This window comes from Ptychodera flava, chromosome 1, assembly GCF_041260155.1.
Source record: "Ptychodera flava strain L36383 chromosome 1, AS_Pfla_20210202, whole genome shotgun sequence".
NCBI lineage: Eukaryota > Metazoa > Hemichordata > Enteropneusta > Ptychoderidae > Ptychodera > Ptychodera flava.
This window is the reverse complement of record NC_091928.1, coordinates 45905676-45921764: the sequence shown is the minus strand read 5'-3', so window position 1 is coordinate 45921764 and position 16089 is coordinate 45905676. Positions and strand designations below refer to the sequence as shown.

At 37.9% G+C, this 16089-nt stretch overlaps 1 protein-coding gene across 1 annotated transcript in view; it reads right to left on the bottom strand.

Moving 5' to 3' along the window:
* The window catches only part of LOC139139073 (netrin receptor UNC5B-like), a 40457-nt gene that overhangs the window by 23202 nt on the left and 1166 nt on the right, over positions 1–16089 (bottom strand). The window contains exon 2 of the mRNA XM_070707810.1: positions 6932–8598. The gene's annotated coding sequence lies outside the window, so the exon portion shown is untranslated. The remainder of the gene's footprint in view (positions 1–6931; positions 8599–16089) is intronic.

Sequence of the window (16089 nt, the reverse complement as noted above, 5' to 3'; positions counted from 1 at the left end):
TAAAAGAAGCAACAAAATTAAGCGACAGCAAAATTTCTTGTATTGTACAAGTTTCATCATTTTTATCTTCTGCAACAATATAATAAGTTCAGATCAGTGACAGATATGTACACAGATGTTGTAAAATCACGTGTGTAGACATGGCTAATGTCAGTGACACAGTTAAGAATGAAAACCTGACAAATCTTAAGGCCGATTGTGGACAGCACAAGATGTGTTTTATCCAACTAAGCTCTGAAATACCAGCTTCACAAGAAACAATGGTCAGCGCAAATTAAGTTATTGTTTCATATAAAAAGACAACAGAGAAAAAAAGTTTAAATTTAAATTGTGATATGATTTATTTTATATGCCACGTTCATTTCATGCCACATAAGTGTCTTCAAGAGATTTTCTTTTGACCCAAGAAGTTTCATGTAACATTTACATTACTGTCAAAGGCTGCAATTTGGCTTTCTGTTCTCTGAATTTCTTGTCCCAGCACCGGCAATGCATTCTGAAAAATACAAATCGTTCAGGGAAGAGTGTAAGTCTTTACCGTTTGACCAAACATTGTAAACATCGCAATTTGATGAAATAAATCAATTGTTATTTGAAAATGAGACAAAAAATGTTGAAAAATTGAAGTAGAAAAATGCATAAATATTTATGATTGTTATTAAATTAATAATGATCAAAATGTCCAACAGCTGACAGCTCGCGTATGTTGTTTATTGCATACACGATGGTGACAATCTGCAAAAATCTCAGCACTATACTGTAATAGCTGTGGAAACGAAGCTTTATACTGTTGGTGGGATGGGCTAGCGTGCGTCGCTATGCGGGTCATCAAAGGTCAACACCCCCCCCCCCCCCCCCGCCGGGTTGACGTTTTGATTACCCGCATAGCGACACATGCTACCCACCAACAGATAGCTGCATTTCCACAGCTATCACTGTAAGTATCAGTTGTGAAACGAAAGTGAATTCAGCATGAATCAATACTCAACGAAAATTTATCTGTAGGTAAACATAGCAATACAAGGATAATAGCGACGTACAGACGGACGGTACATTGACTTACATTTGTGAACGGCTCGCAGACGATTCCCGGTAATTGCAGGTCTCTCCGGGCCGTGTGTACATAGAAAATATAGTCGGCATCTTTACTGCTGTTCACGTTCACAAATTTAGAACTTTGTCTGTCCCTGGTACTGTATACACTTTTTGCAACAATATGACATCATTTGACTGGCGATTCCATAGAAAGATCACGAAATTGTCCACTATTGGTGACGCGCCGGCCCAAACGTCGCCCCCAACATGTAATTGGGACAGCAAAACCGGTGGAAGGATGCTCGCTAAAGGTAGTACGTCCTAATCCTCCATTTAAACTGTTTATCACAAGATTTTCTCCGACAACAACTCCCGAAGATGTTAAACATTACATTGAAAGTCACTGCAAGACTGAAGTAAAATGCGAACAGCTCACTACAAAATACGATACGTATAAATCTTTCGTGATTGAAACGACACGGGATTTCGCTGACGCAGTTCGTGATCCTGCTCTGTGGCCAGACGGTATTCTTGTACGTAAATTTTATTAACTATTTCCATGACCCTACGGCTTGCATCCTATAACTGTCGTGGTATAAAATCGTCCATTGATGCTATCAAATCTCTCTGTGACATCCATGATATTGTTTTTCTTCAAGAACATTGGTTGACAAAAGCTGAACTTTCGTTGCTGCCTAACATTCACAAGGAATTCAACGCTTGCGCTGTGTCTGCCATTGACGACACTTCTGGTTTTCGCGTCGGACGCCCATTTGGTGGGGTTGCAATTTTGTGGCGTAAGTCATTGGGACATAATGTAAATGTAAAGTATTTAGATGACACTAGGTTATTGGGTGTTGAAATCATTACATCCTCAGCGAAATTATTCTTTATTTGCGTTTATTTGCCAACTTGTTCACATGATAATTACGATAGTTATATGTCATATTTAGCGAAAATCAGAAACATTGTTACTGATGTAGAAACTTCTAATGTTGCTATTATTGGTGATTTCAATGCCAATTTGGGTACTTTATTTGGTAATGAGCTTGACATTTTTTGTCGTGAAAACAATCTGCATATATCTGATGTTGAGAAGCTAGATAATTCTGCTGATAATTTCACCTTTATAAGTGAAGCACATGGTACTACGTGTTGGTTAGATCATTTTGTGAGTACTCATGCAGTTCATAACTCCATCACTGATATTCGTATCCTTCATGATTTTGTGTCGTCTGATCATTTTCCTCTCTGTGTAAACATACAAACTGGTGGATTAATTCGTTCTGATCCTTGCAAGCATGGTATGCGCAGTTATAATAGCAGTTTTAATTGGAGTAAAGCGACCCCTCAAAATTTATTCATTTATGGAAACGAAACTGGGTTTTTGCTTCGTAATCTTGAAGTGCCAAGTGAAGCTTTTGTGTGCCGTGACCCCAACTGTAAGAATGTTGATCACATACGTGGATTACAGTCATTTTACTCGAATGTTGTTTCATGTTTGAAATTAGCTGCCAATAGTTGTATTCCAACTTCATCATCCGGCAAGTCCGGTTTTAATTCTGTCCCTGGATGGAATGAACATGTGCGTAATTTTCACAACTCTGCGCGGGATGCGTTCAAAATTTGGGTGGTAAATGGTAAGCCAAAATCAGGCCCACTCTTTCATCTTATGAGTAAAACTCGTGCTAAATTTAAGTCTGTCTTGCGATCTTGTAAAAGAAACGAAAACAAAGCTAGGGCGGAGTCCTTGGCCCATAATTTAACACGAGGGGGTACACGCAAGTTTTGGAATTCTGTTCATAATGCAAAGGGTGGCCATGCCGCTATTCCAACCAGTGTGAGCGGTTGTACTGGTCATGATAATATTGTTGATATGTGGAAAAAACATTATGAAAGTTTGCTTAGTTCTGTCAAAACTATTCGTGATAAATCATCTGTTATGTCTTCGATAGACAGAATAGATTTTCATAATCAAATGGTGGTTACTGTCAGTGAGATTAAAGAATGTATAAACAAACTTGAAAAAGGTAAAGCCTGTGGTAACGATGGTATTGCTGCAGAGCATTTGATCTATGCTGATCAAGTCCTGTGTGTCATTTTGAGCCTTTGTTTTACTGGCTTTTTCGTCCATGGTTATTTACCAGATATGTTTATGCATGCAGTTATTTGTCCAATTGTTAAAGACAAATCTAAGATCTTACTTCGGTCGATAATTACAGGCCTGTGGCTTTGGTGACAGCGATTTCTAAACTTTTTGAATTGTGTATCTTATCACGAATTGAAACTTTACTTGTTACTAGTGATCTTCAGTTTGGCTTTAAAAGAAGTCATTCCACAGATATGTGCATTTTCACACTTAAAGAAATTGTAGATTTTTATAAGAGACATAATACACCCATATTTTTGTGCTTCATGGATGCTACTAAGGCATTTGACAGGGTAAATCACTGGACTTTGTTTAGAAAATTGATAAATAGGCGTATACCATTGTTTACAGTCCGTATTTTACAGTATTGGTATTCAAATCAGTTATTTTTTGTACGATGGGCGTCTGCTTTGTCAAACGCATTCAGTGTTATTAATGGCGTACGGCAAGGCAGCAATCTCTCACCTATGCTCTTTGCTGTGTATGTAGACGATCTAAGTACAAAGCTACAATCAGCCTGTGTTGGATGCTGTTTGGTAAACACAGTTGTTAATCACCTATTTTATGCAGATGACTTAGTTTTGATTTGCCCCTCGGCAAAAGCATTACAAAAATTAATTAACATGTGTGAACACTATGGGGACAAGCATGATATTGTTTTTCATCCCACTAAAACAGAATGTATGGCTATTTTCCCGAGGTCTTGGAAATCTAACAGAATTCCTATCGTATTTTTATATGGAAAATCTCTTAAATTTGTTAACACTAAAAAGTATCTCGGATATATTGTTTCTTCGTCGGGGGAAGACAACGCTGATATGCACAGGCAACTTCGATGTGTTTATGCTAGAGCTAATTGGATTGCGCGCAATTTTAGCTGCTGTTCACAGATTGTGAAATGTACCCTTTTTAGAAGCTTTTTATATAGTATGTATTGTCTTAATGTTTGGTGTAACTACAGTGCTAGACAGATGTCAACTCTAAAAGTGGCTTATCATAATGCATTGCGAATAATTTTTGATCTTAAACGTGATGCGAGTATCAGTCACAATTTTGTATCAAGAAATATTTTGAATTTTGCTTCATTGCAACGAAAGTTACTATTGAACTTTTGCAAAAGATTAACAGAAAGCAAGAATTCTGTAATATACAGTTGTGTTAATTCTGATTTTTACTTTAATTCAACTTTCTGGCAGCATTGTAGGAATGTATTGCATTAGTATTTTCAGTAGTTTTTTTATTCTTTTATAAAATTTATTTTTCGCTGTAATGCCTACATTTTAATGTTTTTCTTGGTATGGGCCGATGGCCTGAAATAAAGGTAATACTAATACTAATACTAGATAACTCCCTGATCACAAGTACACAGCCGACGGTACTAAAATCTAACTTCGCGCCGATCAAGCCTCATGACGTTCACGGAAGTGCGATCTATAAATTATTACGCGATTGATAATGTAGTCCCGTTTTGAAACGCTGGAGTTGACTCTACATCTGCACCAATCCGTTATGTTTCATACTTGATATAGAATTTAATTTATAAGTTTAATGAAAATGGATACTTTTACCATAGAAAGACTCAAAAGAGAGTAAAATTTCTTTCAGCACAAAGAATCAATATCAATGCGCGAACTGATCTTGATGAACCGTGACCTCCATGCGTGCGTGACCTCGTGTGTAAACATGTCGGCTGGGGCTGCAGTGCTCACGCTCGCTGCTCATAGCTGGCTTAGGACGCGTTGAAAGTTAGCGAGGTAGCATATTGGATTTTCGTACAGCGGCTCGGGATGGAGTGTAATCCTAAACCTCAAATTTGTGCTCGGCAATCTAACTCTATCGCTGAAAACATGGACAAAAGCCTTCACATCAATGTCATCAGAAGGCGAGATTTTGTTCACGATGACGGGACACAGACTGTACATAGGGCACTGTACGCACGTCGGGACGCACGTACCGTATTCTGCTTGAAGCACGGCCCTGCTCTGAGGTAGTAGTAGCCCTGCGTACAGGTCTGTGTGTTCCCGGCGTTACAGGCCGTGTAACGCCGGAACACACAGACCTGTACGCAGTGCTAAGGTAGTAGCGGGTCCTTGCTTATACCATGGAGGTATGCTAATACCAACATTGACATTTACTTGGGGCATGTTTCTACATTGAAAAGTTCTCATCTCTCGTTACTTTTATGGTACAGATTTGCAGTAACAAAAGTCTACGCGTCCTTACACAGATCATCAGCATGATCAGACGCACTTTCGTTCAAAACTGCTTGCATTTTGGTATCATTCACAGAAAATACAGGGTTTAACTTGCAAGACAGACAAGTCCCTGATTTAAAAATTTGTTTTCCTAAAAGTTCAGTTGTCGATCCAACCATAATTTACCCGACCAGATTGTTGCTTTCACCAGCTTAACTGTGCTTTAAAAGCTGTACATTATCTACCAGTTATTATAATTTATATGTGCATTGTCTGTTATAAAAATACATAAATATAAAATATAAATGAAACGTCAGTTTTGTTTTCTTGAGTATGAACTGTCACAAACTGCAATGGTTCACTGTACTCCCTTGGAATGCAATAGTTGGCAATATGTCCAGCATGTGTTGCTGCATATTTGCAGCAATAATCTTGTTTGCAGCAAATTTGCAGCAACTTAGCCGTTTACTGCAAATTGGCTGCAAATTGATCTAAGGGTTTGCGGGAGGGTCATAGCTAGCTGTAAACTTCTGCAACTCCTTCCTGCAAGCTATGCTTGCTGCGTATTTGCTGCAAACTTGCTATAGAAATAATCTTCAGTAAGGGAAAATATTCAAATTTTATTTTATTTGAAAACCAGGTGCAAAGCAGTCACCTATTAAGAGTCAAATTCCATTTCATTTGCACCAGCCATTCCCAGGCATTCCGAAATGATCAAATTCTATTTCATTCACAAACCAGGCGCAAACTGGTCATAAAAAATACTCAAATTCTGTTTCATTTGCAATCCAGGCATAAACCGGGCATTCCCAAACGGTCAAAATCAATTTCATTCACAAACCAGGCACAAACCGGTCACTTAAAGAGTAAAATTCTGTTTCATTTGCAATCCGGGCATAAATCGGGCATTCCCAAATGGTCAAATTCAATTTCATTCACAAACCAGGCACAAACCGGTCACTTAAAGAGTAAAATTCTGTTTCATTTGCAATCCAGGCATAAATCGGGCATTCCAAATGGTCAAAGTCAATTTCATTCACAAACCAGGCACAAACCGGTCACTTAAAGAGTAAATTCTGTTTCATTTGCAATCCGGGCATAAATCGGGCATTCCCAATGGTCAAATTCAATTTCATTTACAAACCAGGCGCAAACCGGTCATAAAAAATAAAGAAATTCTATTTCATTTGCAATCCAGGCATAAACCGGGCATAAATGTCGGTTAAAAATAGCTAAAGTCATAATGCCGGTCGCTTTCCAGTCATAAAAGTTGGGTAAAAAAAAACTAAGTCCTAATGCCGGTCGCATTCCGGTCAAAAACGTTCAGTTTTACGGTCACTTGTGTTTGCTAAAAAATCAAAGTAAACACTAAAACGGGCACTTTCCAGGCAGTGAAAAGGGCACCAGGCACAAACCGGGCACATACCAGGCACAAACCGGGCACATACCGGGCACTTTCCGGTCAACAGATTTGGTAAGGGCGTTATTGCATAATGTAAATAGTTGATATATAGAAGCTACTTATAGGCTCACAATTACTCTGAAGTCTTACCTTAACGATTTGTTTGTCAAACTCCGTTTCCTTCAATAGACCTTCATTAGATCCATTTACTGATACAACAGCATGTCTTAGGTTTGTCCTGAAGAGTTTCCTTTCTTTCTCATCTGAAGGCCATTTCAGAACAGTATGAAATGATAATGCATATTTAAGGCTTTTAGGTGCTCTTGGGAGAATACCATTGATAGGTTCAGTGAGTATAAAGATGAGTCTAGAAGTATTTTGGTGATCATATCCCTGGCCAGTTCCATGCCTAACTCACAGAGACACCAATAGCTCTGTAAAAACTCTTGTGATACAACAAAAACAACACATGAACTTCGTTCCATGCAATAAACTATATTGTCAATTATGTGTCTTCCAGGGATAAAATCTCGTCGACTACATTTTCTAAATCCGAGTTTGTTAATTTCTGAATCTACTTTGATGGCTAATTTAGAATCTTGTTCAGTATAGCTCACAAAGGCATCAACCTGTACTCCTTTAATTCCAGAGACTGCAATTTTTGACGCAATTTTAGATGCAACTTTAATAGTCTCATTGTATATATAAGGCTAGGGGTATATAAAAACTATTTATAAGAATTATAAGTGAAATACTTATAACAGGAGCTAATATAATTAAATATACTATTTGAGCACTGCATAGGAAGTTTTGAGGAGAACTATCATCTCCATGATGTGGTTGAGAGAGATTCCCGGAAAATAAAGTTACTTTATGTGATGACAAGTTAACTGAAGCTAGTGAGGACATATTTTCAAATATGTGTGAATCCAAATTTTAATGAAATTATTACTGATATCAAGTTGTTTTAACAAGTTAAATCTACTAAACGATTTTGGAGCTACTGCATGTATCTGTGAGAAACTCAAATCTAAGACCTCTGTCACACTTATGAATTCAAAAGTATCTTCCTCTATTGATGAGAAATAGTTTCTGGACAAATTTAAAGTCCTTACTGTAACAACTCCACATGAGAAGATGGAAAAAATAGAAAATCTTGCATGAAATTTTGGCTAAAATCTAAGCTTCTGTACTTTCTGGATGAACATGGTATGGTTGGATATAAAAGTTTGTTATTAGATAGACTTAGTGAGCTTAATGATTTTATAGAACTCAACACCCCAATTTTAATATCTGTAAGATGATTGTAATCCAGGTTGAGGTTTTCAAGAGACTGCAGTCCAGAGAAGGCACCAGATTCTACATTTGATATCATATTGTTACTCAGCCAAAGATCCTTTAATGACCATAATCCCATAAAACCTGCTTTTGTAGCACCGTGATACTATTGAAACTCAAATCAAGTAGTTTCAACTTCTTCATGTGAAGAAAGACAGAATCTTCGATGAAAGTGATCCTATTATGTGATAAGTCAAGATGAAGTAAGTCTGCAAGATTGGATAATGAGTCATCAGTTAACAGCATCTGCAAGTTGTGACTAAAATCCAGGTGGGTGACTTGCATGGATGCCGTCATTGGTAGACTTATCTCTCTAAGCTGCCGTTCGCTACAGTTGACAGAGGTGTCTTCAATGTCACAAACTGTAAAGTCTTCACACTGAACCATGACCAGAGAAGCGGAACAGAACAAACACCACTGGAGGTGCAAGACACCAGAATTTCTCCATTGTGCTAGTTTTCTTGTACAGTCCACTGCCTCTGTAATACAACAAGTAAATCAGTACTTGGAGCTTCAAGGACAATGTCGAGATTTTTGAGTTTTTATAGGGCTCAGATTTTGCACTTGTCTAAATTATTGTAACCAAGAATATGTCTGGCACATCTTGATCAGTGATTTCAGTGCTTGGCTGGCACAAGCGACTGTGTTAAGCTACAGTGCACAATCAGTTAAACTGGTTGTGCGCTTTCTCGACATATACCTTTTTTAACCTGATGATACCGAACATGAAATTACATTGACTCACAAGGATTTAGTGAACTATACATGTAGCATCTATTTTGTGGAAATTTACTTATGTCTTTTTTTAGATTGGTAATTTATATGTATAAGAAAATCTTCATATCAGCCACCAAGGTCATGTGATCAACTGAAGTCAAAGTGAACCATATACACTAGTATAAGTCTCTAAGTGAGATGTTCCATAATGATTCTAGCAAAGGTTTTTGAGATTGGGTCCAACAATGGTACAATCACATGTTTTGCTCATTGCTTTTCTCTCTTCACACAATACCATTTGTTAGAAAAAGTCTTCAAAAGGAGACCAGATATGAACTGAAAATGCTCCCTGCGTGTTTCAATACATACATTGCAGTTGCCAGTGTAATTTGAAAGTCTTGCCACGAGTTTATGTATGACTTTAAATGACTTTAATGAAATTGTTATGGTCAACATCCTGAACAATGTCACCACGGAGTAACTCCATATATATATATATATATATATATATATATATATATATATATATATATATATATATATATATATATATATATATATATATATATATATATATCCCATGGTATTTTTCTCTGTTTGACGTCATCGTATACGAGTGTTTTTCGCTGAGCCGTACAACTTCGGCTCGAAGTTGTATGGCTCCGCGAAAAACACGAGTGTATGATGACGTCAAACAGAGAAAAATACCATGGGATTATATATTTATCACATGAACAGTCTTCTTATTTTTCTTTTGACGTAGAGGAATCAAAATTATTGTAACAAATTGCATGAATTCGTCGCGATTTGTCTTTTATTTACGCGGATCACTTTCATTTAACGGGTAAAGCGGCCCGTCACCCAGCAGATACTTTCATTCATAAATCCCATTAAGTTCAAATTTTGATACATGGAACGGTATTCCTACCAATTAGACATACGGATTCGGTCACGTGAACGTGTCAATCATTGTCTCGCGCTGTCGATGCCAGGCAAGTCGTCTATCGGCGGACATGGCTTTCACCACGCTAGCGACGGATAGCCATAGTATTTAGAATAGTTACGAATAGATTGATGAAGTAAAATGCAACGACACGATCGAAACAGTATTTCTCATTCTAAAAGATGCTGTGGCTTTTGAAAAAATAGCGTCAATGACACTGTAGCTCCCATCCTGGACTATTTAGTGTTTGTTCTCTGGTCAGATATTTGAACATGTGTGAAAGGATAAAGTGCATGAAGTGAAAATACTTACAGCGAACGTCAAAATGAACCGGAGATCAACTTTGATAAGCCCCTATCAATTTCCCTCGCAATCTTCCAATATCCTTTGGAAAACACCGAGGTACTTTAGTTAGTGTTGCCCATAAACAGGCAATAAACATACAAGGCGCCTGCTGTGTTACCGCTATTCGATCTCCCTTCTATTTCTGGCTCCCTTTCCGGAAGAAACCATTTTGAAGCCCAAAGTGGTTGACAAGAAATGAAATAAAGCATGCAATTTTAAGACCTTTAATTGTAATAATAATTTCAAACTCGATTTTTCACAGAACTGGTTTTGCATTGTTACATGCGTTGATCCTGTTATCGTGAAGTATTTCCCGTATGCATTCATGTCACATGACATACTTTGCGGTTACCCAAACTTGAATAGTAAATTCCATTAGCTTGCAAAGTAAACAAATGTCAGTGTAAGAGCATATCATAGGCAATGGCAATGTTTCAAGTACAAGTTGAGTTCCACGGTAAAATTAGAAACATTCACACGGAACAACTGAGATACAGCCAGTATGTAGTATATCTAGTGAAAGACAATGTTGTTGTACTGAGTGAGGCCCTGATTTGACTCTCGGCCGGCCGGTGAACTTCTACTCGTGGAAATGCCCAGTTCTCCGGTATTTCATTATGACATCGTTCACAGTGCTGCCCTGAGCATGCAATGCATTTCTGTGGCGATACTGGTTTGGGAAACGCCTGTCAACCATTTTTCTATGATGCTCTTTCTTGCCTAAAAATCCATTGTAAGGCAAATCGACGTCGACAGAGAAAAAAATATTCTCACGATTTTATGAACTGGCATACCTTGATTACATCAGGGTCTCTCTATACAGGCCCTAATGCAGTGCACATACTGATCGACAACCATAGATAAAAGACAGCAAAACTCAGCCGAAATTTCCGAGATTAACTGACACAGTGTTTTATATCGCTGTTTTAAATCAAACTGATTACACAATCTCTGGATACAGAAATGGCATTTTGGTGAAATTTCAGCATCAAAAAATCCCAAAACTTGACATGAGGACGTCATGTGCCGATCAACAGCATAGTGCACATGTGAACTGGCATTTATTGACTCATGGACTGTAGAGTGTAGAGAAACTGTCTATGATTGACTGCACGGAAAAGCAGTCTGCATCTTGTGAAAACAACAACATAGCAGTGAAAATTGTAATAGTCACCAGTAAAACTCTTCACAGATGAAAGGATAATTGCTTCAAACTAAGAAACGTCATGTTCAGAATGAAAACTAACATCGTGGTCCGTGAATGAAAATAAACAATGGCGGACGTAACTGTGTAATGAACTATACTATTTAGGTGACGGGGGTGGGCAGGGTCAAAGGATCAAGAAAGTACTGGGAAAACATGTCATTTTCCTAACGATACTGTCTCGGGAACTCCAGCTTCCCATTGTTTTGTAACATATAACAAGTGTGCCATGGGCTTCGTTGAATACACTGATATCAAACAGCCATAGCTGTAAACTGGCGCTAAATGGTTTGATCCATGAAGAAGCTTGCATAGGGAGATGGAGATAGCACAGCAGGCAGCACAGCAGGCCAAGTGTATGTTTACTGACCAAAGTACCTAGGTGTTTTCCAAGGGGTATTGGAAGATTGCAAGGGAAATTGATAGGGGCTTATCAAAGTTGATCTCCCGTTCATTTTGACGTTCGCAGTAAATGCGTATTGAAATGTACTGGAGACAGTGAAATATGTTTAATGTAATTATTCAGAATATAAAATGGAAAAAATACAGAATTAGATATATCGAATACTGTGATACAACCATTAACTCAACAAGTCATTTACAATGACATAGTCCCCACTTGTAATAGGAGTATTAGTCTTGATGGGGCAGGAAAATGTGGTCATTAAGAAGTATCACTGGAGTGTATATGTTGAGATCTATGGGCACATAGGTCTATGTTGTAGTTCCCAATTTGAAACACATGAGGCATGTCTAAGTTATGGTTCTAAATCGGGAAAAAAGATCAGACCTCTAGCAGTATTGGCCAGCCAAGAAATACATATGCGCATTATAAATGAGGTACAAGATGTGACATCTTAAGGTCTAATATCCTATCAAAATTGGAGGGTATAGAACTTGTGGTTACTGAGTTATGCATATATATGCATAATCAAGGTCAAAGGTCATCGAGGTCACATGACATTTTGAAAAAAAAAATTATATTGCTAATTAATCCCTATATGCCAAAAAATCAGATCTCTAGCTCTATTCGCTTGCCCAGAATTAGATGTGTACATAATTAATGAGGTAAAGCGTGTGTTGTCATAAGGTCTCCCATCCTACTAAATACAAAGGACATAGCACTTGTGGTTACTTATTTATTGACATAAACATATATTTTAGGTAAAAGGTCATCAAGGTCACATGACATTTGGTCAAAAAATTTCTCTCCTATAGTTATCCCTATATACCAAAAATCAGACATCCAGCTCTATTGGCTCGCTCACAACGAGATATGCGCATAATTATTGAGGTACAGTATGTGGCGTCATAAGGTGTCCAATCATACCAAACATGAAGGGTGTAGCACTTGTGGTTACTGAGTTATGGACAAATATGTATATTTGAGGTCAAAGGTCACCGAGGTCACGTGACATTTTGTCAACAAAATTGTTTTGCTAAGTTATCCCTATATACCAAAAATCAGACCTCTAGCTCTATTGGCTCGCTCAAAATTAGATATGCGCATAATTAATGAGGTACAATATGTGGCGTCATAAGGTGTCCCATCATACCATACATGAAGGCTGTAGCACTTGTGGTTACTGAGTTACGGACAAATATGTATATTTGAGGTCAAAGGTCACCGAGGTCATGTGACATTTTGTCAAAAAATTGTTTTGCTAAGTTATCCCTATATACCAAAAATCAGACCTCTAGCTCTATTGGCTCGCTCAAAATTAGATATGCGCATAATTAATTAGGTACAATATGTGGCGTCATAAGCTGTCCCATCATACCATACATGAAGGCTGTAGCACTTGTGGTTACTGAGTTATGGACAAATATGTACATTCGAGGTCAAAGGTCACCGAGGTCACGTGACATTTTGTCAACAAAATTGTTTTGCTAAGTTATCCCTATATACCAAAATCAGACCTCTAGCTCTATTGGCTCGCTCAAAATTAGATATGCGCATAGTTAATGAGGTACAATATGTGGCGTCATAAGGTGTCCCATCATACCATACATGAAGGCTGTAGCACTTGTGTTTACTGAGTTATGGACAAATATGTATATTTGAGGTCAAAGGTCACCGAGGTCACATGACAGTTTGTCAAAAAATTGTTTTGCTAAGTTATCCCTATATACCAAAAATCAGACCTCTAGCTCTATTGGCTCGCTCAAAATTAGATATGCGCATAATTAATTAGGTACAATATGTGGCGTCATAAGGTGTCCCATCATACCATACATGAAGGCTGTAGCACTTGTGGTTACTGAGTTACGGACAAATATGTATATTTGAGATCAAAGGTCATCAAGGTCACATGACATTTTGTCAAAATATCCGAGATATCTGCGTGAACGGATGGACTCACGGATGGACGAACAGACGGACATGACCCAATCTATAAGCTCACTGGACTTCATCCGTGGGGACTAAAATTGTGTCACTGCATCCTTTTTGCAATATGAATACGATGAGAAACTAAATTTTTATTTTTCGTGGCCTTATACATGAGAGTCTATGGAGATCTGCCTTATACATGGGAGTCTATGCAAATTTCACCACGATTTGCCCAAATTTGGGAAAGGTCACTCCTATGCACTTCCATACCAAGTTTCAAATCAATCGGACTTGTGGTTTCAGAGCAGGATATTTTTTGACCAAAAATGGGAGAAAATTACAAAAAAATTCATGAAAAATAGCAAGTCCAAGATACTGACCCAAGATGTGCACAATCATTTCATGTCAGCCCAAAGTACTTACATGCTAATTTTTCATGTAATCTGCTCAGTGGTTATTGAGTTTTTTCAATTTTCACTGTTTTTACATTTTTTCACTTAATTTGCATATTTTTGGCAATGACAACTTCATTTGAACAAAATCTCATCTACAGCCCATCATCCATGTACACACCAAATATCAAGATGAAATGTACAGCGGTTTTGGAGTTTTTGATGTTGACGGACAGACATACAGACATACAGACATACAGACATACAGACATTTCCCTAGCCTATAAGAATAGCTTCCATTGCCATATATACATATGGCTATGGGAGCTAAAAATCACACAAGTTTTCGACTTTGGCGAGCGCGAAAGATTCAATTCGATGACACAAATAGTAGGCCACATCGCATGTTTGTTTGTGTGCGGCCACAACGCCGGTGTCAAATCGGATCCCGATCTCGGTCGTCAATGTTTTCGTCTGACGGACTTTGATGTTTGCAGTGACACATATCTCGCCCGTAGATACATCCTAATTTTATTACTTGACGGAAACTCCGTTCTGATGTGTGTGTTGTCTGAGTCAACTCTCGAAATACATCGGATTCCACGGCGCTGCACTGAAGAGTTATAGTACAGCTCGACAGCTTATGTCTTCGCTACAGCCTTACGCTGAGGGTTTGATTCCGAGCTACATTACGGAATTTTTTGTGTGATGAAGGACATTTATCGTTGTTAGTCGAATGACTTTATGCTTTTGCCTCCTATGTCGCTTTCCCAAAGATTATACTGTACTCATTTATTCAGTTGAACCTACGTTGAGGTTCAGGTTCACAGGTGTCCGGAGTTGCCGGTGTACATGCCAATCTCTCTCTATGCATGTACACAGGCGACCCAGGCACCTGTGTTCAGGTTTATCGCCAAACGGATCGCCAGGTACTACAGGTGCGACTTCCTTATTGAGCCTTGCCTTTACGACTCGACTGGAGCCTAGCCGCGACGCGACGTTACTGAGCCATTAAAAAACGATCAACGGTATCCCCATTTGATTCTCGGTAATAGCTATAGTTTTCGCGGCTCGAAAGTTCGTTTGACATGCCGTCTATGTTTCCATGTGCAGATTTGTCGGGTCACCTTTTTTGTAAATTGTCATTAGAGCACGGCATCGATCATGACAAATCGGTCTGTGTTCGTCGCGTCGCGACGTGTAGGTATGAACGGTATCATGCAGGAAAAAAGTTCCGGTTGATGACGTACAACAGGGGTAATATGGATTTCTTATCTGTGCTGGTGTACGTCACACAGGTGGAGATACGGGCCAGTTCATAGGATATATATATATATATATATATATATATATATATATATATATATATATAATATATATATATATATATATATATATATATATATATATATATATATATATATATATATATATTGGGGTATATTTAAACATTCAGCTATTCTGTGTTTTAATGAAATTGTTGTCATGCCAGTTGTAAGATAGGAACTTAAAAGTGTCAATTCTAAAGTTTGAATACAGTATTTTGAATGAGTTGTATGTATTCCAACTTTATGCACAACCAGATGTCCAGAACTGTTGTAAGAAAAATTTGATCGTGAAATATTAGCGCATGTTGCTTTCGAATACTGAATTCTCATAGAGGAAACAGAAAAGTATCACGAACTTGTCATGCTTTTCATATGAACTGCAGATTTCATAATGATTAGTACACTTTGCAAAACAGACTTTCAATTTACAGACATCAAGATATTTCTGACATATATCTCTGATATATTTATTCACTGCACCCGAAGGGCACACCGAAAAATATTTAACTTCCAGATATCTCGGATATATCTGATACATTAAAGTTATGCATCTGAAGGGTATGCTGAAAAATATGTTTGATATTTTAAAGAAATACGCCTGAAGGGCATGCCGAAAAATTTTAAACATACAGATATCTCTCTTGATTCATCAACAGCATATTTAAACATACAGATATCTCAGATACATTTGCACTAGGACAGGGCTCTG